The sequence below is a fragment of the Hippichthys cyanospilos genome, chromosome 4 (genome assembly GCF_059441005.1).
Source record: "Hippichthys cyanospilos isolate Australia breed blue-spotted pipefish chromosome 4, RoL_Hcya_1.0, whole genome shotgun sequence".
In the NCBI taxonomy this organism is placed as follows: Eukaryota; Metazoa; Chordata; class Actinopteri; order Syngnathiformes; family Syngnathidae; genus Hippichthys; species Hippichthys cyanospilos.
The window spans coordinates 27,124,670-27,139,959 of NC_142372.1; the positions used below are offsets into that span (position 1 = coordinate 27,124,670).

At 42.5% G+C, this 15,290-nt stretch overlaps 1 long non-coding RNA gene across 1 annotated transcript; it reads left to right on the top strand.

The window, feature by feature from the left end:
• Positions 1-245: 245 nt before the first annotated feature.
• Positions 246-8,848, top strand: LOC148425232 (uncharacterized). Its single transcript, XR_015865503.1, has 9 exons — positions 246-364; positions 708-851; positions 1,314-1,503; positions 2,006-2,077; positions 2,151-2,240; positions 3,111-4,466; positions 5,868-5,920; positions 6,023-6,143; positions 7,508-8,848. It is a non-coding gene; the product is annotated as an uncharacterized LOC148425232 (long non-coding RNA).
• The last annotated feature ends 6,442 nt before the right edge of the window (positions 8,849-15,290 follow it).

Here is a 15,290-nt window from a genome sequence, read left to right on the forward strand (position 1 = left end):
CTCATAAGACAACCTGGACAACACCCAGACTGCTCACACTTGTCTACCACAAGAATTTTGGCCGAAGCAGTCAGTCCAGCACAGAAAAACATTTTGCTCGCTCCAAATCCTTCGCTCGCGTTTGAGTTGTGTCCTCTACGTGCTCAGTTATGGTAAGTCCAGCCAATCAGAACGAGTAAAAGTACATTGATTGACTGCTTGTTCTCCAATTAGATTTCTTGTTGCGTTCATCCGAAAACGCAGAGGTCGCAAACACAGAAAATCAATATATTTTTATGTGCTCAAAAACTGTTCTTGCTCGGTCAAAGTCTTTCGGTCTTAACCATTTCATTTGTAAATGGAGGTACTGTGCGGGCCCGTATTGGTGAGTGCAAATACTTTATTTCTTATGTAGTCACGTTTATTAGTTATTAATCAATGGCTGCAAAAATAAAAAGTAAAAGAAAAGAAACTATTGGTTTTGAATGCTCTGGAAATTGATGTGTTGCTTCATTAACTTATTAAGGGTGATGTTATGAATGGTGTGCATTCTCAAGCCCCTGTGTACCTCTAGATGTTATGCTTATTAAGTAGTAATAAATAGGCACAGAGTCGGTATGCACAGCCGATTTGAAGCCCGCTACAACTTTAATAAATAACCCCTCTTTTTTTTTCAAGATGACGTACATTACCAAAATCGAATGTTTTTTCCGCTTTCTGCCACTTAGGGGGGGGGCTACTTGGAATAAAAATTCACTTGACATTGACGACGACGGAGAGAGGTAGGCCATTATTTTTCCAACGCGATAGTGGGATGGGTCTATGCTATTTGGAATAAAAAGTCCACCTCACATTGACGACGACAGAGACAGGTAAGCTATTATTTCCTCTTAAATTCAAACCGAATGCAACACCTTCTCAAAGTTATTGTTCTGCGTGTTTCAGTTTTTCTAAGTGAATGTACCTCTGTGACATGTTTTATTTTATATTTGGAATTTATAAATACTGCAAATTACATTTTGGCGACTGACCCGGCTCAAAATGTAAGAAAGTGACAAAAAACTCGAAAATATTTAATATATAAGGCATGGTTATACACTTCAAAATGTATAGTGTTAGGTTTATTTTCCGTAACGTTGTTTTATGTTCTGTAAATGCCGTTAGAAATCGGTGATTTTTTGCCCTAACGGCCGCATAGAGATGGACGGATTTTATGAAAACAAGGTTGTTGCCCTCTGTGACGGGCAAAGCGTGTACAAACTTGTACTATTTCCAGATTTGGCTGCCAAAGTCACAGAGGGCAACAACTTTGTCTTTTGTAATTGTGTGGATAGCCGGACCCCAAATATCCTGCTAAGCAGGAGGGGGATGAAGATTTATTCTGGTCCCCAACTCACCATCTCCCCTTGACCTGAAGGCCCAAGCCAAGCTCCTTTTGTGCCCCCCATCGCCACCATCACCCCTCAGGCAATCAAAAATCAGGCGCCTGAGAGGATGGTTTCCCTTGAAGGCCAAGTAACTCATGTAAGTTTATTAGGTCACATATGCACCTATAAGCACTGCCACACACATGCTTGTACATACACTCATCAAAGATAACGTGTGAAAAAAAATCATTCATTCATTAATTATTTTTCTATTATTCTATTTCCATCATGTGTATTACGCCCGTTTTTTTGTGTTCTAACACGATTACTTGCTTTCTCTTGCAATACTGTATTTGGAATACTTTTCGTTTTTCATCAAGTGTCAACTTTTTTGTTTTACGTTCACAATGTGATTGACTAAAACTCACCACTACTTTGGTTTGTCGAGAGGTTACCCCAGAAGGACATGAATGCATTTGAAATAGTTACGTGCAGGTTAACACAATTATTGCAATGAACTGTTTATTACAAGGACACCCGAATGACTTTTTTCTTCCCTTTCAGTTTCATGGTTGTTTATACACACACATTCCAGGCACACGTACGCGTGCACACATAATTATGCCTTTGACTTTTATGTTTACCTTGGTCCACTTTAGATGCAGTCAATGCGGATGGTGAGGCAGAGGGGCACCAGGGATGCGCCTATGTGCATAATCACAATTCAAAAAGTAAGTACACAGTTATTAATTTTCAGTTGTCGAACTTCAACAACACATACAAAGCATTCTTAAACCACTACAGGATGAAGCATCCGTGAAGATCACCCTCTGGAGGGAGGCCACCCTCAATAATGTTTCTGTGGGGATCAACTATCGCTTCACCCATTTGAGTGTACGAGGCAATGACTATGGTGACACCATGCACACAACGCAGTACACCAAAGTAGATATGAGTAATTGATTGCTTCTATGTCAGTGGTACTCAAAAATTGCCTGTGTTCAAGGTATTTTAATACTTATCAAGCAACATCAAGACAAAAACAAATAGCAGTACTTAAAGTACTTCTGTCTCAGTCGCGCTCTTGGTAAGATGCTGCCATTTATAGCATGTGAACTACAATCTCACAACACATTTCAGTCAAGACAAAACCATTGACGTAGCTTGGCTATTCTGAGTGAACCATACACATGACACGTGTGTTTGGCTTAATAAAATGAATACAACACACCTGTGAATCCAAATGAAAGTCAACTTAGGTTTGGCCTTTTAATTCCAATTGAGGTGTTAATATGAAGCATTTTCATAACTATGAGTCATTCATATCTATTCTAATTGGAATAAATGGAATGAATTAGACACATGAGTCAACCCAGTCACCATCCCCCTGGCCGTGTGGGAAGCCACATTTGATGAGCGCCCACTTATACCTGCCGGTGGCCTGTGCCTCACACTTTTGTTCATGAGTCATTGATATCTATTCTAATTGGAATAAATGGAATAAATTAGACACTCAGCTATGGTTGAACTTAAAATTGCACAAATCCTTTGAATTCCGACTTTTAATGGTAATTACAATATGAGTTCTCTAGTCCTCTTTCATTAACGCAAAATGATAAGGTTTTGTGTTAAAAACTGAAAGTTAAGTATAATGATGACCATCACACGCGTGCGTGTGCCTGGAATGTGTGTATGTAAACAACCAGTACTTTTGTTTTGAATTTCTTCCATTGTGACACTTCATTTTATCATTCCACTCCACAGATTTGCGAGTCAAGCAAAAACATCACCTTCATTGGTGTTGATTACTTGGTGGACATAGTGGAGGTGGTGGAGGACTCGGGGAACCCAGTCACTATCCCCCTTGGCCATGTGGGAAGCCACATTTGATGAGCCCCCACTTATACCTACCGGTGGCCTGCGCCTCCCACTTTTGTACAGCACAGAGGGGGAAGTCATGAGGCTCCATACAGAATAGTTTTTTACATTGTTTCTTTTTTTCTTTCTAATGTTAATAATCCAGCCTGTTGGCATAAGTTTCATTTTTTTATACTCATTTTTTATTTTGTAATGAGTGAGTGGCAACAAATTACTTATGTTTAAAAAGAATTACGAGACTGACCGTTCATAATACGTCACAGAATAAAGGCGATGTCTGGTGAGAGCCCCGGTGGGGACCCTTGGCCAATGTTAATCTCTTCTAGGGCGATCGAAGTATTTACCTATTCTGCACTGACTAAAGGAACGACGAAGCTAAGATGCTAATGCTAATGTAAACTGAGAGCCATGTCGTTTTCCGCCGAATGCCATTGCTTTACTCGCAAAAAAAGTATTCTTGCATGTCCTAAGACTATCTCGTTGCATATTGCATTGCTTGTTAGGCACGATAATTTTTGTTAATTTACAATGAGCTCATTCATTATTTTGAATACGTTATAATAAATTTATAGTACTGTAGTTCTTAATTTAAAATGATTATTTAATAATTTCCATAAATTCTTTTTATACTATCTAAGTATCTCTTATTTGCCTAATTTTAAAATATATGTGATGCATTAAATGCAGTCCAAATATGAAATATGAAACGTAATGTAATAATAATACAAAACTATTTATTATACTATTTATTATAGTGCAAAAGTGACGTTTGAAATGGAAGCCATCCTTGCTGCTTAAATGGGTGCTTTGCGGCTGTGCTTCACCTGATGGCTAAATTTCACTTTGAGGTTGTGTAGATATGAGCTTCTGTTGTACTTTATGCAGTTTCAGCGACTCTCTTGAAACAATTAGAATATATCAAATCAAAAACTGTGTTTTTGGCTTTCTCTTTCAGAATGGCAACAGCATTGCTCATTCTTAAGGTGGTTGCAGAACACATAAATGTCAAGGCAAAACCTGTGTCCTCACCTTGTGTCCATAGACACAAGAGCATCGATTTTGTGTTTTTCAATAAACAGAAGGGCCACAAAAATTCATGTCGGGCCCCAACTACAATTACCAGAGGAAAAGGAGGTCCAAACCAGAGAGCTGCTCTGTGCCTCGTCTGTGCCATCAACACCAGCCCACGTAAAACAAAAGCTGCCTGAGGGTACGGTGACTGTGGATGGACAATTCATCCATGTAAGTTTGTTGAGTCACAAACGTATACACACACACTCACAACAGGGCTCCCACCAGAATATTTATTTTACTAGGAGCATGGTATCTGCTAATCAGAAATTTAAGAGGTTATTCAAAGTAATATGCAAAAATATGAAAAAAATATTCATTATTTTGAGATTTTTTTTTATATTTTATGTAATTTTTGCAGTGTGTCATCTGCAACATTTATATTTTTCACAAATTACATACATACTGTACAAACATACATACAAATATACATACATGCGCACCACATATTATACATACCTACTGTACTGTACACACTCATGCGTACAGTGTACATACATGCATACATAATGTACATACTGTACAGTACATACTATACATACATACATACATACATACATACATACATACATACATACCTAAAATAGGTACCTAAAATATATTTTCATATGCCTGCAACTCCAAAAAATAGAAACCAATGCGACAGAAATTATTTTATTTTTGAAAAAAAAAATATGTAAAACACATAAATACCGATTCCAGTGTTTGAAGCATTTTATATACCTATTCATCTATTGATCCATCCATTTTCTATCTATATATATTATATACCTATCCATCCATTGATCCATACACTTTCTGTCTTCCAGCAAGCCTGCGACCCTTGTGAGGACAAGGATCGCAGGCTTGCTGGTACCTATCCCACCTTACTTCAGGCAGTAGATGGAGCACGCCCTGAACTGGTTGCCAACCAACTGCAACAAGATACCATCACAGTATCTTGTTGCACAAGTATTTCTTTTTTTTTGTTTTCTAAGAATGATACAATAGTTTCTTGTATTTTTATTATACATTGCCCAAATGTCAAATGGAAATGCAATGTGGTTTTATCCAAAATATGTCACCATACTGAATGTGTCAAATGGTTTGAAACTCTGACCCATTTTGACACAATTGTCCCATTGATGCAGTGTTTCAGGAAGCAGTCGTGATGCTCAACATGGATTCATGTGAGTGCGTCACGATACTGACCCATTTCAACACAGTTGCTTCAGACGGATTCAGTGGATCAAAAAGCTTTGATTTCTACAACACTAGATTTTATTCGACCCGGCATGAATTTCAGTCTGTCAAAAAAAGCGAGTCTGTAGTTCATCTCTATCAAAAGTTTTGATTTTTAAAAGAAATCAAAACAAATGCTCCCTTCAGCCGCTAGAGAGCAGTAAATGTGAAAAAATCCCTCACGTCCAGTTTATTAAAAATAAAATTAATCTGGTTTCATGCTAAAGACGATTAATATTAATATGATATAACCTAATCTTATTGGCCATGCGCTGCATGTCAAAATGAGTTTGACATATATCAAATAGAAAAAAAAACAACATGTCAATAGTTTTTGCTTTTCACTTTCAGAATGGATACGACATTGTTCATCACTAAGGTGGTTGCAGAACACATGACTCAAGGTAAAAACTGCATCCAAAGTCAAAAAGAGGGCAGCAGTTTTGTGTTTGTCAATAAGTAGAAGGGCCACAAAATTGATGTCGGGCCCCAACTGCAATTACCAGAGGAAAAGGAGGCCCCAGCCAGAGAGAGCTCCTCTATGCCTCATCTGTGCCATCAATGCTATCCGTCATGAAACAAAAACTGCCTGAGGGGACGGTGACCGTGGATGGACAATTCATCCATGTAAGTGACAAACGAATACACACACTCATGCGCACACACAACAGGGCTCCATCCAGAATTTTTATTTTACTAGGAGAATGGTAACTACGAACCAGAAAATTGAGAGTTTACTAAAAATATTATGAAGAAAATAGTGTTAAAGAACTATTCATCATTTTCAGTATTTCCTTGTATCTTCTACATTATTTGACTCATTCAAAATGTTCCAACTTTAATCGATTTCCCCGAAGCCCGCTGTTCCATGAATTCCATTTTCCTCTTCCCACAATTCAAAATGTTCCCACAATCCCTAATTTTTTTGTTTTTTTTCTTTTATCTTCTACAAAGATAGGCCTATTTAAAACAATTCCAACTTTGTATATTTCACATAATGTCACAGGTTCAAGCACTTCAACATTCAACATAACTCCAGCATTCAACACCTCTCCCTTCAGCTGTTTGCCCTTCACACGTAATTTTTTCAGGAATTGTACATAATCTAGTTGTAGAATGATGTTTGCCAAGAAGGGTCAAAATGTGCTCCATTCGGGCTGAAAACGCTGTTTTGGCCATTTCATTAATAATGACTCTAAATGTTAAATTAAGCATTTTTCAGCAGAAATGATGAATGTTGTCCTCTTAATTCTTGCTTCTAAAGCATACCCAAGCAGAAATTTCATTGTACAATGATGTTTTTTTTAAAAAGGGTCAAAATGTGCTCCACTCGGGCTGAAAACGCTGTTTTGGCCATTTCATTAATGTTGACTATATGAGCTTTGGGAACAATTCTCTTGGAAGTGTCTTTCAGTGTACAAACCCATCTAGTAGAAACAAATCTTTGTCCCCTGTCACTTATTTCTTCAAAAACATCGTTTTTCCTCCAGTTTTCAATCTCTTGCTGTTTAGCAACATCAAAAGAGATATCTCTTGCAACAAGTACATCAGCATCCGCATTTTCATATTCTGTTTGAAGATTTTCAACTTGTGCCATATTTAACGCTCGTTTTTGTCCCTCACTTCCATTAGGTTCAAGATATAGTAAATTGAATGGCTTTTCCTGCTCTGCCTAAAACTCTAGCAGTGTGTTGGGTATCATCATTTTTGTTGATAAATGTGACTACTTGCCCTGCTCTCAATTTGACATCAGTAGCAGCAACAGCACTAGTTACATCACTATTGGTTACTGTCTCATCAGTTTGTTTTTCAGTTTCTCCTCTAACTGTTTGTCTGTTGTCAGTAACATGTTCTTCTTCTCCATTAGCACTATGTTCATCATCAGAACTCTCTGACACCTGATCTTGAACTTCGCTTTCATTTTCTTTGCACTTTTCGGGAAGACAGGGCACAGCAGGCTGACTTTCATTTTGCGCATTTATTTTATTTAGCCTGGATTGGTGTACTCTGACAAGCATTCCACCATGTCTGATGAACACTACTGCTCCGTCCTGACCAATGACTACAGCAGGACCTTTCCACTCTGAACTATCAGCTCGTTTATAATACACTCTGTCTCCTGTTTCATAATTTTCATCTGTACATCTGAGCTGCTTGCGAAGTGCTCTTTTTATTCTTTCTGAGCATTCCACCTCTGTAAAAGCTTTTCTAGCAGCATGTAATGCTGATAGATGTTCTCCTACTCGACTACCCATATTGATGCTCCCTAGAGCAGGTAGTTTATCAACCAGAACAGAATGAAGGCTTGGATTTTGTCCAAACACAAGCTGATGTGGACTATATCCATGCACATTGATCATAGAGTTTTTTGCCATAAGTGCCCAGTCTAAAGCAGTTTGCCAACCAAATACATTTTCTTTTTTTACCTTTAAAAGGATCTCAGTCAAAGTCATATTATGTCTTTCTAGTAGTCCATTGCTCCAGGGGCTGTATCCCGCTGTGGTCTTCTATGTGTATATATAGGGTTATGTATGTATGTATGTATATGTGTATGTATATATATATATATATATATATATATATATATATATATATATATATATATATATATATATATATATATATATATATATATTTCTCTTTTCCCAATATCCATAAAGTTCTCTATAACTTTGATTGAATCTCAATCTTATACCTTTTTATTTTTTCCAACTATAGAATACTTTATTAAATATTTTATAATATATCCAGTAGTAATAAAAAACAGTGGGTCCCCGGGTTACGAACTTAATCCGTTCAGCGGCTACGCTCGTATCTCGAATTGCTCGTATAGCGGGCAATCCAAACCCATGTTAATTCGTGAATGCGTGCAACGCGCGCACGCTGTATACATATATTAATATTGAGTGACATAATCTACTGTACAGTTGCATTACATAACAAATACAAAGTAAAATTGACTTTTACCTTTGGAAAGACTTGACTTGGGCTGAGATAAGCAGAGATGAATGCTCGAAGTCAATACGGTAAATCAGATATGCTATTGGTCTTACAGTGTCACAGTAACTTTTTCAGTCAGGGTTTTCTCTACTTCCTTCCATCCCAACCAGCTGTGCCATCAAGCTAGATAAAGGCGTTCGGCCAATAGCATATCTGCACTTCTGTGATTGACGTGTGACGCCGGCCAATAGCATCTCCGTGAGTGAGACCGGGTGACCTTAATCGACCAATAGCATATTGGCGTCTCCTTGACTGACTGATAATTATTCGCACTTTTTTTTTAAACGGTTGGAATGTATTGACATCTTATTGATTAAAACACATTTAACCTGTGACGATTTTTTGTCCTGCAATCGGCACACTTAATTTCATGTCAGCTGTTTTTCCCGATGTGAATTGAGCTGGGTGGAGGCGGAGGGTAGGTTATGTGTGTTGTATTAACTAGGCACCACACTTATAGCTTGTTCGAGCATCAGTTCACTGTTGGTTTCAACTCACAGAATTGCAACAATGGCGCTGTCCCAAAGCATGTCGGGAGGTCGCCGACTAACATGACATGCAGTTTTGTCAAGCAACCATTATATAGCACTGTGATATCACCCGTAACAGGGTGCAGAGACTAACGTCTTGAGTTAATACGGCAACGCAGCTAGGCTATTGCTCTTACAGTGTTACAGTAACTCTTTCAGTCATGGTGCAAATCACGGAGATACTAAAACATCATCCTCTTATTTCTTCCTTTACCGCTGCTAGTAATTTTAGAAGCTATGTCTAACAGATAAAGTTTGCAAAGTCTTCAAAACATTCCGTTTTTCACTCATTTTCTCTACTTCCTTCCATCCTGTCCCATCAAGCTAGATAAAGGTGTTCGGCCAATAGCATAACGGCATTTCTGTGATTGACGTGTGACGCCGGCCAATAGCATCTCCGTGAGTGAGACCGGGTGACCTTAATCGACCAATAGCATATTGGCGTCTCCTTGACTGACTGATAATTATTCACACTTTTTTTTAAACGGTTGGAATGTATTGACAATTAATTAAAAAAAAACACACATTTAAACCAATGACAATTCTTCGTCCTGCAATCGGCACATTTAATTTCATGTCAGCTGTTTTTCCCTTTAGCTGTACAAACACTACACTTAAATGGTAATATATTTAGACACCGTGAGTGAGACAGTCAGTGTGAGGTTGTAAGACCAATAGCGTTCACGTTACCGCCACAAGTGTCTGTTAATGATTGTAGATGACGCAACTGCTGAATATGATGACGCAGTTAGGCGAGAACATTTCTACACACTTAATGGCTGGTTTGTCGGAGTGCTCGTAAGGCGAGAGGTTTGCTCGTAAGCGGAGGACAAAAATCTCCCTGATCCACGCTCGTAAGGCGAAATGTTCGCAAATCAGGGTGCTCGTAAGCCGGGGGCTGACTGTATATATATTATTTATTTATTTTTTTCTTATAGTATATACGCATGAAAGTCTCTTTTCTTCACCCCTGGGAAACAAAAAAATCCCAGGGGTGGTAGCCTAACCATTACATGGCAGAATTTTAAAAAAAGACACAAGTTATGTAGATATACAAATATATGTATATATACAGGTTTATGTGTATATGATATATATATACAGTAGTACCTCGGTACTCGACCGCCTCTATACTCGACCAAATCGGTGCTCGACCAAAAAATTCAAGTAGAAAATGCATCGGACCTCGAACAGATTTTCGGTTCTCGACTAGCCGAGCCGACCCGAACGCGCTCCTCGGCCCTTCTCGGCCAGCGGCTAAGCGTCAGTTCAATTCAGACCGCCAGCGGAGTAAGACGTACGCAGTTTGTTCGAGTATTTCTTCCCTGATTTAAACTTTTTTGTGTTGCTGTAGCCCTTAATAATGGCTCCAAAGAAAGACAGTGATAAGGTGAAGGCAAAGAGCAAAACAGCGAGGACCACTATTGAATTGAAGAAGGAAATTATAGCAAAATATGAAAGTGGTGTACGAGTGTCCAACCTCGCGTCGCAGTTACCTAGCGTAAACATGGAAGGGGATTCCCCTTCCAAGGAGTAACTCCCCCTCCCGATCTCTCCACATCCATTCCTTTATGCCATCAACCACTCTCCAAAACGTAAGTAAATTATACAAAATGGTTTATAATGCTTTATTTATCTTTATCATGTACTGCTTGTGCACATTTACTTGTGCACACATACTTTCCATTATTTCTTAAGGGAAAATTGGTTTCGGTGTTCGAACAAATCGGTGCTCGACCACCACCTCAGAACGGATTATGGTCGAGTACCGAGGTACCACTGTATATATATATATATATATATATATATATATATATATATTTTTTTTTTTTTTTTTTTTTGGGGAAGTTTATTTTAGAGGATTAAATAGGGAGGGGGAATTATTTAGAGTATTAGACCTGTGCCCGCGCTTGCCATGCAAATATTAAAGTATTATTATTTTGGGGAACTATATTAAAATCATATGAAAGATTTCCTAACCCCCAACTTTCTGAAAATAAGAAAGAAATAAAAACAATTTTTTTTGCAAGGCGTTTGTACTTTTACCTAACCTTAACCCTAACCCTACAACCATCGGGAGAGCGTGCCTTAACACAACCAAATGGTCTCGGTCGCTCTAACCACAAACGTCGGGAGAGCGTGCCTAAACACAACCAAATGGGTTCGGTCGCTCTAACCACAACCTAAACATAACCATTGGCCAATGCCCCTAAACATAACCAATGGCAGCCCTAACCACAACCATCGGGAGAGTGTACCTAACCATCATCACCCTGCCGCAACTATCCTAAACACAACCACCGGGAGGGCGTGCCTAAACATAACCAAATGGTCTCATCATCAATGGGAAAAAAGAGGAGAAGAAAGAAAACCACTCACCGGCGACGGAACCGGGAAAACAACGACGACGTGGACGACGAGGAGGAGAAAGGGACTCGCCTGCGGCGGGACAGAAGGAGGAGGACGACGACGGGACCGACGGGTAAGAAAACCACTCGCCATTGACAAAACCAGGAAAACAACAACGACAGGAACGACGGGGGATGGAAACCGACTCACCTGGGCCGAGAGGGAAGGAACGATGACGAGGACAACGCGGCTAACAGGTAAGCAACCGCTCGTCCGCGATACAGGCCGGAAAACAACAGTGACGCAAACGACGGGGGAGAAAAACAGGCTCACCCGCGACGAGACGGAGGGAGCGACGGAGACCGCGACGATGCTTGACGACGATGCTCGACAGCGGTCACCGGCTCAGCGGCGACGGAACGGGAGGACGACGGCGACGACAACAGGGTTGACGGGCGGGAAAACCGCCCACCTGCAACAGAACCGGGAAAATGACGGCGGAGAGGACGACGGGGAAGGAACAACGACTCACCTGCGACGGAATGTAAGTACGACGACGAGGACTACGCGGCTGACGGGACGACGGCAACGCGGCGAATGGAACGAAAGGCAAGACGATCACTTACCGGCGACGGGACCGGGAAAACAACGGCGGTGCGGGCGATGCGGAGGATGCGGACGACGCGGACGGAGGAGATGGGAGACCGACTCACCTGCGACGAGATGGAAGGACGACGAAGACGACAACGCGGCTAACAGGTAGGAAATCGCTCACCCGCGACAAAACCCGAAAAACGAGGGGGACGCGGACGAGGAGGAAGGGAAACAGGTTCAACTGCGACAAGACGGAAGGAACGACGGCGTCCAGGACGATGCTTACCTGCGACGAGGAAAAGAGATGGAAGGACGACGACAATGCAGCAACGTTGCAACAACGACTTTACGGCTAAAAGGCAACGGAATGCTCTACAAAAAAAGAGAGGGGACCGCTCGCCGGCATCGAGCGGCGGAGAACGGCGGACGTGGGGTGCCCTTCGAGGCAAATGGTGGTCGACGGAGAGTCCCGATGCGATCCCCGGAAGAGGAGAGTGCATAACGAGATCCTTGAAAGGACCTCAGGTCTTTTCTAACACAAAACCTAACCCTACATTCTCTAACCTAACCTCTATTCCTAACCCCAACCCCCTTTTCCTGATACCTAATCTTAACCTCTATCCCTAACCCCTAACCCTATCCCCAACCCATAACCCAATCCCATCGACACTGCGACGGCCCGAAGAAGACGGGATGCTGGGAGGACAACGACTTGGATTCGGGTCGAGGGATAATCGTTCCCCGACCCAAACCCGAGATCTTGGACCCCAGGGATCCCGGAGTGGAAGAGGACATGGCCGGAGAGAGGTCACGGCGGTTGGAGGAAGGCCAGTAACCTGCCGGACGTTGTCTACCCACTGGTCGCGACAGTGACGCTAGAGGCGGACGAGCGAACCAAAAAAATGGGGAGAAAATGAAAACGTCAGGCTGGGATGACCGACTCACCGTAAGGCTCTCCACGCCCTGAACCGGAGAGGGACGGCTGGCGAACGCGGGACCGAGAGGGCCCACGCCACTGTCCTCCAACCCGAGTGCGAGAAGGGTGTGGACGACCTGAAAAGTGACCCGGCGGGCGAAACTAGATGCCTCCGCCGAGCCTACAAAATCCTCCGACTCACACAGTCCTTAAGTCCTCATCTGAGAGGGACGACGGGTAGAGGCTCCGAAGGCCCCAATGCGGGGTGCCCCTTGGGGTTGAATGATGACCAGCGGGGGGTCTGATGCGTCCCCAGTGTGGAGCGTGCGCTACGAGGTAGGGCTTCGGCCTCAACTCGGATCTTTTCCCAAAAACCTAACCCTAACCCTAACCGGCTCCCGGTCTCTTAACAATAAACCTAACCCTAACCCGGAGGCAACGGTGCCACCCCCATCCTTCCAGCACCTTCCTGCGAGGAGCTACGCCGAGTTCACTGAAACGGCCACTTGCAGCGGGCGCAGCCGCTCGCCGACCGCATATTTGGATCGCGGGTGGAATCCAACCCCACTTTTATGCCGCTCTCGTCCACCTGCCGCCCTTCCTCGCGACGTGTCCCGCTCCTGTGCGTGCGCAAGTGTCAGCCTTTTTTTTTTTTTCTTCAAGGCAACAAGTCTCCCTGCCCGAATCTCCCGAACGCAGCATCGCCGACTCGTAAAACCCGGGGTCATCGGAATCGGCTCGGCGTCCCGGATGTGACGGTGCCACCCACGTCCCTCTCGCTCCTTCCTACGAGGAGATACGCCATGACCCCCGAGACACCCACTTGCGCATATTTGGATTCCGGGTGGAATCCTACCCCGCTTTTATGCTGCTCTCGTCTACATGCCGCCCTTCCTTGAGACCTGTCTCTTCCACAGCAACTTCAAAGACTTTCGCACGCCTATATAACTGTGGCCGCTCCCACGCCAATAACTGCGGCAGTTCTCGCGCCAATTTGCCAACATCTCCCGCCGTTCTCATGCCCATATCTCCCGAACGCAGAGCCGCAGCCCAACAGACCCGGCTCAGCGGAACCGGCTCGAGGCCCCGGACACAATGGTGCCACCCACGTCCCTCTAGCACTTTCCTGCGAGAAGATACGCCATGACCCTCAAAACACCCACTTGCGGCAGGTGCAGGTGCTGGCCGATCGCATATTTGGATTCCGGGTGGAATCCTTCCACGCTTTTGTGCTGCTCTCGTCCACCTGCCGCCCTTCCTTCTTAGATGTCGCGTCCGCGACATCTTCAAAAACTTCCCCATTTCCCTGTGCCTGTGCGTGCGTGTGAGCCTTTTTTTTTCAAGGCAACAAGTCTCCCTGCCCGTATCTCCCGAACGCAGCATCGCCGACCCGTAAAACCCGGGATCATCGGAACCGGCCTGGCCACCCGGACGCGACAGTGCCACCCACGTCCCTCTCGCTCCTTCCTGAGAGGAGATACGCCATGACCCCCGAAACACCCACTTGCGGCGAGCGCAACGGCTCGCCGACCGCATATTTGGAATTCGGGTGGAATCCTACCCCGCTTTTGTGCCGCTCTCGTCCACCTGCCGCCCTTCCTTCTTAGATGTCGCGTCCGCGACATCTTCAAAAACTTCCCCATTTCCCCTAACCCTATAAAAGTCGCAGAAGAAGCTACTAAATTTAAACTAAAATTTCAACAAGGCCAATACCAAAACAAAAAGGATGGAAACATAATACCAGTAGTTATGACTTATTCCCACCAGATGGCGCCCCTAAACACAGCATTGAGGAGAAGCTTTCATCAGGCCCAGGAGGAAAATGAGGCTCTAAGAAAATTCAGAATTATTCAGGCATATAAGAGAAATAAAAACCTGAAGGATTACTTAGTACATACAAAAATAACACACCCAAAGATTAGCCAAAACAAATCAGTGGAATCAATACATATATGTATAAAAAAATATGTTATTAATAAATGGTCTGGTTTAAGAGCACCAATTTGGACACAATAACATCTAACTCTAAAAATTTAATCTACACTATTTCCTGTGAAAAATGTGGTAAATTATATGTGGGGGAAACCAACCAAACCCTTATGATAAGATTAAAGCAACATCTCTACTACATCAAACGGGGCAATAAAAATACGACATTATGTACACATTTTAGAGAATATAACATCAGCTACCTGAGAATAATGGGATTACAGAATAATATAAATTGGTCACAAGGACAAAGGCAAAAAGCAGAGAGAATATGGATTAACCGCTTGGGAACAGTGGAACCAAAGGGATTAAATAAAAAATAGTAAAGTTTTTTTTTGGTTGTTTGTTTGTTTTTACCTCCCCCCACTTTCCTCCTTTTCCGAGAGGAGTTCTTAC